Raw genomic sequence first — 8,411 nt, 5'->3', positions numbered from 1 at the left:
CGCCACATCACTCCCCTTTCTCCTCCTCTGCAAGGACCGGCAAGCTGGATCGCCTGGTCTGTCGGGGTCCTCGATCTGTAGGAACTGGCAGGCACCGTGGGCAGGGGTGCTGCCTGTCCCCACCCTTAAAGCCCCCGTCTCCCTGCCTGTCCCCACCCCCAGAGCTCTCATCTCTCTACCTGTCGCCACTCCCAGAGTCTTCATCTCCCACTCTCATAAACCACATTCCCCTGGTTGTCACTTGTGCCTTGGAGTGAATTTAACTGGACGAGGGAGACAGCTGTCTTTGTGAGTTTGGTTTTTTTTCTTCCCACAACAGGGATTTTAGTATTTCTGCTGAGAAAGTCGTATTAGCAGCTCTAGGGCCACTTTCTCTATTTTACAAATCTGAAAAAAAAAGAAGATGATTTATTAGAGTCTGGGTGTCAGATAAACAAGTAGAGCAATGAACATTTCAACTAAGGAAACGTGTACAGGGATTGCTTCAGTGGAGAGGCGACGGCGGCTGAGACCTGCTTGTTATTTATTTAAGTTTTTTAAAATTATTATTTTGGGGGAGAGGTAATTAGGTTTATTTACTTATTTATTTTAGTGGAGGTACTGGGGATTGAACTCAGGACCCGTGCATGCATGCTAAGCACACACTCTACCACTGAGCTCTACCAACCCCTATTCCCGACTGACACCCACCTATAACAACCTTTCAAGCACCCAGTGGGACCAAGTTCTTCACTTAATCATCATCCTGCCAAGTGGAAGTTTGTTGACCTCCCATTTTATAGATGGGGAAACTGAGGCTCCAAGAGTTGATAGTCGCAGTCCCAGTAAGCGTGCAGAGGGAGTCTGAATCCAGCTTTGACCTACTGCCGTTGCTCCTTCTGCTCTTTTGCAGCCCAAGGCGTTTTGGTGTAGTCAGAGCCTGTCAGGTCTGAGCTCTCTCATTTCTCCCTCCCTCAGACAGGAGGAAACCTGATTCTCAGCCCAGGCTCTGCCTGTGAGGCCCCGGGGGAGCAGATTCTTGCACTTCTTTCCTGGAGTTGAGTAGTGAGTCTGGGTACAGCTCTGGAATCTGCACTTAAAGGGCCTCAGGGTGATTGCTCAGGACTGCAGTGTGGACACTGTGTCTGTGGGAAGATTAGCAGTGCCAGTAGACACTGTCTTTTCCAATAAAGCTGATCTTCGTTTATGAATAGCCCTGTCTGGATGCCTGTTGGGTGTACTTTGAGGCAAATGTCTCTGTAAAGGCCCTGCATGGTTGCTATTTGGGAAGTGAAGTCCCTGGCTTTGGAATAAATGTGTCCAGCCTCTGCGATGTCCTATCCTTCAGGTATGCGGGGACCATCTCATTTTTCTGCCCATCCCTGCCACCTGGAGCGTGGCAGGACTTAAGGCCCTAATATTAGACATCAAACCCTGAACTTGTTCTGATGCTGGGTCCCCAGTGACCCTCCTTTTTGGATCATTCCAAAGGGCCTGAGATGGGGTGATGCAATGTGAAGGTACTGACCTGGTCGGTTTCAAACTAATGTTTGGTTCTAGTCCTACCATAGATGCACTGTGGGACCTAAGCCAGTGGTTTGCCCCCAGTGAGCCTCAGTTTTCTCATCTGTAAAATGGGAATAGGTGCCTTGCTTTCCAGGGTGATTCAATACACTTACACAGTTTAGTTATAGGTAAAACACCTGGCCCCAAGCGTGGCACTGTAATAGTGACTCACCCCACGTAGGAGCTCTGTCTTGGGCTCTCTGCCCTTTGTTGCCTGCACCCGCTTTCACGTTAAGTCCATCTGCCCCTCTAGCTCCAGCTGGGCATCACCTCTGTGAGGGTTTCTCTGTAGTCCTGGACCTCTGTATTTCGAGAGAGGGGATGCTGAGGACTGGTGCTGGTAACAGAGCCTTACTGGACCAGGGGCTTTGGGCAGAATTCTAAAGTTTCCATCCCTGGTTATTCAAACACAATCTAGGTACTGCTGGGAAGGGACTTTGCAGATGGAATTAAGGTTTCGAATCAGGTGAATTTAAAGACTATCCTGGAATGTCTGAGGTGCCCTGATGTCCTCATGGGCGTTCTTCAAAGCAGAAGAGGAAGTCAGGAGAGTCAGAGAGAGGAGGAAGCAGAGGGAGGTCAGAGAGCTTTGAACCATGAGAAGGACTCTACCCACCCCTGCTGGCTTTGATGGGGGCCTTGAGCCAAGGAACGTGAGTGGCTGCTAGAAGCTGAGAACAACCTTAGCCCAGGGCCAGCAAGGAAACGGAGACCTCAGTCCCACAGCTGCGTGAGGCCAAATTCTGCCAACCATCTGAATAAGCTTGGAAGCAGGTTCACCCCCAGAGGATCCCGAAAGGAAGGCAGCCTGGCTGAGCCCTTGCTTTCAGCAGCGTGAGACCTGGAGCAGAGGAACCAGCCAAATCTACGTAGGCTTCTGACTTCCAGACTTGTGAGATAATAAATTTGTGTTGTTTTAAGCCTCTAAGTTTGTGGTAATCTCATACCCAGCAACAGGAAACTAGTACATTGGGTGAAATGCCTAGGCTGATGGGTGCCTCTGGTGACAGAGGGCCGGGTGTGGTCTCAGGCTCTGGTGCCCAGTTTTTGCACGTCTGGAATCTGGGAGGCTAAGAGAGGAGAGCAGGTCTTATCCTCCACACTCGGCAGTCCACACCTCCTCCAGGGATGTGTTAGACTCAGTGCCATGCACTTTACATGAATAAACTTTCTTAATTCTATTCCCTCCACCCCTGCCCATGATATAAATGAGGTGACTGAGGGACTTAAGTAACTTGTCTAAGGCCACTCAACTAATAAGTAAGAGAGCTGGGGTTTGAACCCCTGGCCAGCTGAGTCCAGAGTTTCCCACAAGTGGAGGCATCTGCTCTGTGGAAGCAGGTGGATGAAAGAAAACACTGAGGCCAGCACACTTTTCTAACTCTCCCTGAGGCATCGGGGGGAGGGGGGTCAGGCATCCAACCAGCCACAGCTCCTGGACCTCCCAGTCCATGCCTGGATACAGAATGCCTCCTGCTTACCGTTCTAGGAGTCTACCCTGCCTTCATTTATCCTTTTTCCTTAGGCCAAATCTGCTGGTCATCACTCCCTTCCTGCCAGAACTTTATCCCCTCCCCAGCTGTTACCTACAGGTTTAACTGGTTTTCCAGATCACCCGTCAGAGTCAACATCCTGGCAGGAAACCTGGGCCCCTCACCAGATTTATTTCTGCCCTCTACTGCTAGCATCTTATAATAATAATAATAATGATTGCCATAACAATATAATAACTACCATTTACATAGATGTTGTTCTTTAATGCTCATGACAACCCTGTGAAGTTTCTTTGAAAATACCCACACCCACTTCCTAGATGAACAAATTAGATTTGGAGAAGTTAAGGAGGTCTGTTGGTAAGTGATGGAGCTCTTCTCACATCCACATGCTCATTTTACAAAGTAGGTAAGCAGAGGACTCGTTAAGTAGTTTGGGTGGATGACGGTCTGTAGGGACGCCTGTATGGATGAATGGATGGAAGGAGGGATGGATGGATATATGGGAAAATGGCTTTATGGCTGAATGACTAAATGGATGGTTGGTTGGAAAGAAGGAAGGATGAATGGATGGATGGATGGATGAATGGATGCACGGGTAGTTGGATGGGTGGATGGGTAGAATGATGGATCGATGAATGTAGAGATGAGTGACCAGAGAGTTTGAAGAGTGGGAAAGGTAATGAATGCAGGAGGTATATAACTCTGCCTCAAAGGGCAACTTTGGTTGGATTGTAACATGAACTTGGACCTCTTGCTAGTTTCATTGTTGATGGGTAGACATCCTGCTTAGCCATCTCGGTTATTTCCCTTCTGTGGGTCAGAGAAGTAGGCCTGAATATGTCCTCCCAACTGCGTAAGAAGGCGTTGTTTGTCCCCAAGAAGTCAGGAACGTGGAAACCACCACCTCTTTGGTTAAGCTCTGAAGATGCTGGGCTCACAGCCAAGGAAGTGTGAAAGTTTGCAGAAAACCCCAGAAGCTGTGTTTCATCATAGCCATCATTGGGGTGAATGCAGCAGGGTTATATGTGTGAATATGGGGTTAGTGCAATTGCTTTATTTATTAAAATGTGATATTTTTCATCACAGATTTTTTGCATTAATTTTTTATGTTTTAAAATATTGCATTAAAATATTATTTATCTTGATTACTGGGTTTTTTGGCACTCCCTTAAATTTTGCACCTGAGGGGTATGTCCCACTTCTTTCACCATTGTCCTGACCCTGTGAAGGAGCACCCGTTTCTAGACTATTCTGTACTCCCGTGCAGGGGGACCTTATCCCTGTTCAGTTGGCGTCACTCTTGGGGAAGGCGGGAGCTCAGGGGCTGGAGTGTGTCTGCCCCCAGGGACTCATTCACTCACTTGTTGTTCCCAAATTCTCACTGTCTGCACTTCTTTGTTGTCACTTAAGACTTTCTTATGTTGTATCCCTCTTCTGCCTGCAGTCCTCACCACCACTGCACTCCTCATCAGTCCACCGGTGAGCTCCAGGTCCTGGGCGCAGCCCCACCTCCATTCCTTTCCTCCCGCCTTGTTCTCTCTCCTCCACAGAAACTTCCTCTTCCTAAACTCTTGAATTAATAACCTGTACCACACACTGTTACACGTTATCCTGTACTATTTTGGAGAGTGTCCTGTAGAGCTGCTTGGTTTTCAGCCAGTTTGCACCCTGTGTGAGCAGGACATTCTTGACTTCCCTTCCCGGCAGTGAGAAATGGGCCTGGACTGTTTCTGGGTCACGAGTCACTTGATCTGATTATGGGTAATAATTGCACGGTAAACAGACATTATTGCATGTAAGCACTGATAAGGGGCTGATGGAACAAAAATAGAATCAGGTTGGGCCGGAAGGGATTTCACCATCCACATGATTTCACCAACCAGCCCTGTCATAGTACCTCTGGATGACTCCCTGGCCAGCCACTCAGGGACCCGGCAGATCCTCCCACCTGCCACCGGCCCCTCACTCCCTGGACTCACCAGGCCCCTGCTCGGCCATCACTCAGACTCTCCCTCAGCTGACACACCCCTGCCCCTCCCCTTCTTTCCACCAGAAACCTTGAGTTTCTATTCTTTCAAGGCCCAGTGTGGGACAGTTCCTCTGAGTAGCATTCTCTGATCAGCCCTCTGCCACTATTTCTCTTTTACTGTTTTTCTTTTTAATTGAAGTGAAATCTATATAGTATCATTTTAAAGCCTACAATTCAGAGTTATCTCACTAACTGATTCAAATAATTTCTGATCATATCTGGAGTACTTTTTAATGAGAAGACTGTTATACTCAGTTTTCTCTTTTTTTTTTGAGGTGAAATTCACATAACATGAAATTACCATTTTAAAATGTACAATGATAACTTCAGCAGCATTTAGCGAATTCACAGTGTTGTGCAACCACTACCTCTCTCTGTTTCAAAAAAAAATTTTATCATCTGGGAAAGAACACCCCACACCCCATTAAGTAACCACCCCTCATTCTTTCCATCCCCAGTCCCCTGGCAACCATTAACCTGCTGTCTGTGTCTACGAATTTGCCTGTTCTGAACACTTTATTATAAAAAGAATCATTTTGTGTCTGGCTTCTTTCACTTAGCATGATGTTTTCAAGAGTCATCCAAATTGTAGCATGTATCAGTATTTCACACCTTTTAAAGGCTGAGTAGTATTCTGCTGTGTGTATATTACATTTTGTTTATCCATTTATCTGTTGACGGATGGTTGGGTGGTTTTCACCTTTTGGCTATTTTGAATAAGGCTGCTGTAAACATTCATGTACAAGTTTCTATGTGGACATATGTTTTTTTTCCTCTTGGGTAGATCACAGGAGTGGAATTAGTGGATTATATGGTAATTCTTTGTTTAACTTTTTGGGGAACTGCTGGACTGTTTTCCACGGTGGCTGCCCCATTTTACCATCCCTCCAGCAACGTGTGAAGATTCCTATTTCTCTTGCAGAGACTTGTTATCTTCCATCTTGTTTTTGTCATTTTTTTTTAATCATTACCATCGTAGTGGTTGTGAAGTAGCAACTCATTGTGGTTTTGATTTGCAATTCCTTAATGACCAATATTGTTTAATATCTTTTCTTGTGCTTATTGGCCATTTGTATATCGTCTTTGGGGAAATATCTATTTAAGTTCTTTGCCTATTTTTAAATTGATTTGTTGTCCTTTTGCTGCTGAGTTGAATTCTTTATTACAGTCTAGATACTATTATCAGACGTATTATTTGCAAAAAGATTCTCTCTCATTCTGTAGATTGTCTTTAACTTAAAAAAAATTTATTTATGTATTTATGTATGTATGTGTTTATGTATTTATTTATTTTTTATTGACGTACTGGTTTACAATGTTGTGTTAGTTTCTAGTGTACAAAGATTCAGCTATATATATATAAACTGAATGTATATATATTCTTTTCCATTATGGCTCTTTAAGTCTTTTAACTTTCTTGAGGATGTTCTTTGATGCACACAAGTTTTTAGTTTCAATGAAGTCCACTTTATTTTTACTTTTCGCGTCCCTCCTCTGGCAGCCCCACTCTGAATCAGACCTGACAAGAGCATCTCTCACGGGTCAGGTGTTCTGTGCTGGGAGCCACAGGAGACACCGGCCGAGTCAGACCACCCTGGCCCAGGTGGAATCTCAGTCTCATGGGAGGGAAGTGACGCAGGCCTTTGACATGAGGTGGTGGGTGCACCGAGATGGAGACAGGTGAAGCCCTTGACTGGAGGAAATCAGGAAAGGCTTCTGGAGGGAAGGACATTTGAAGAAGGATGGTGTCAACTGAAATAAAAATTAAAATTAAAAATTGATGATGAGACCAGCCGATGGTGTGGTCTCAGTGGTGTATGCAGGATTAGAGGGTGAAGTTGGAAAGGTGGGATGTGAACATATCCAGGGGCTGGAATGACATTTGTTTGGTCAAATCTAGTGCTTCTAAAATGGTCACGTGCACACAAATCTCTTGGGGATGTTGTTAAAACACAGATTCTGACTGAGGAATTCTGGTCTGGGACCTGAGATCCCGAATTCCTAACAGATTCCCAGGCAATGCCCATGTTGCTGATTCAGGATTCCCATTTTGACTAGCAGAAATGTGGTCCATTTATTTAACAAACATTCACTGTAGAATGTCTCCATGTGCCAGGCTCTGTGCTAGGCAGTGATGAATGAGTGAGCCATGTTTTTGCCCTCTGCAGTTTACACTTTATTGGGGAAGACAGGAGTTAAGTAACAAATTATGCAATGAAGAGAAATAAAAGGCATGAGAATGTATGGCAGGGATGTTGTCTTCAACTATTTCTCTGGGGAGGTGGTTGGTGTCTGAGTTGAGATCTGCAAGATGGGTAAGTAAGAAAGAGGAAATAGCATGTGCAAAGGCCCTGAGATGGAAAGAAATTTTGTTGGAAACAGTGTGGCTGGAGCCCAGGAGGTAGGCTGGGGAGAGATGGTGTGGGGCTTTGGGGGTCCTGTTGAAGGGTTTGAAATTTATCCTGAGATCTATGGGTGCTCCTAGAGAACTGCAAGAAGAATGGTATGATCAGATCTGTGTTTGAAAAGGTCACTTTGGCTGTAACTGGAAAATGGGCCAGAGGAAGGATAAATGCCTAAGAGAGGATGTAGGTAGCCTAGGTGGTTGGGATGGCACAAGTCCAGGCAAGGCACACTGGTGGCTTGGTCTCAAGTGGTTTTCAAAAGGACTTTGTGAGGTTGGAACTACTTTCACAGCACTACTAAGACAGTATTTGCCCTTTTCACAGTAGAGTTTTCAAAGGCTACATGGCAGTGGGCTACAGCAGGGGATTGGATGCAGAAGCAAATATGGGGATTCGATTGCTTCTATTCAGCCAGACATTAAAGAGACTGGCAAAAACATAAAGTGGTGCCACTTTTCTCATTAAATTACTTTTGTTTTTGAAAATTTAGTAATTTTTCATTAAAAATAGATCATTCATGTCAATACACAACACATTTGCTCTTGTTATTAAAAAACTTTTTCAACTGTGGTAAAATACACACAACATGAAATTCACCATCTTAACCATTTTGAAGTGTACAATTTAGGACTGTTAAGTAAATTACCATTGCTCTGCAACCATCACCACCCTCTATCTCCAGAACTTTTGTTCTTGCCAAACTGAAACGCTGCACCCAGTAAATGACAGTGCCTCATACACCCCTCCCTCCAGGCCCTGGCAGCCACCATTCCACTTTCTGTCTCTGTAAATTTGACTCCTCTAGGTGCCTCATATAACTGGAATCACATAATATTTTGTTCCTCAAACTTCATCCATGTTGTAGTCTTTATCATAATTTCTTTCCCTTTTAAGGCTGAATAACATTCCATTGTAAGTCTATGCCACGGCACTCAG

The sequence above is a fragment of the Vicugna pacos genome, chromosome 27, assembly GCF_048564905.1.
Source record: "Vicugna pacos chromosome 27, VicPac4, whole genome shotgun sequence".
Taxonomy (NCBI): Eukaryota; Metazoa; Chordata; class Mammalia; order Artiodactyla; family Camelidae; genus Vicugna; species Vicugna pacos.
Note: the sequence above shows the minus strand (reverse complement) of the source record.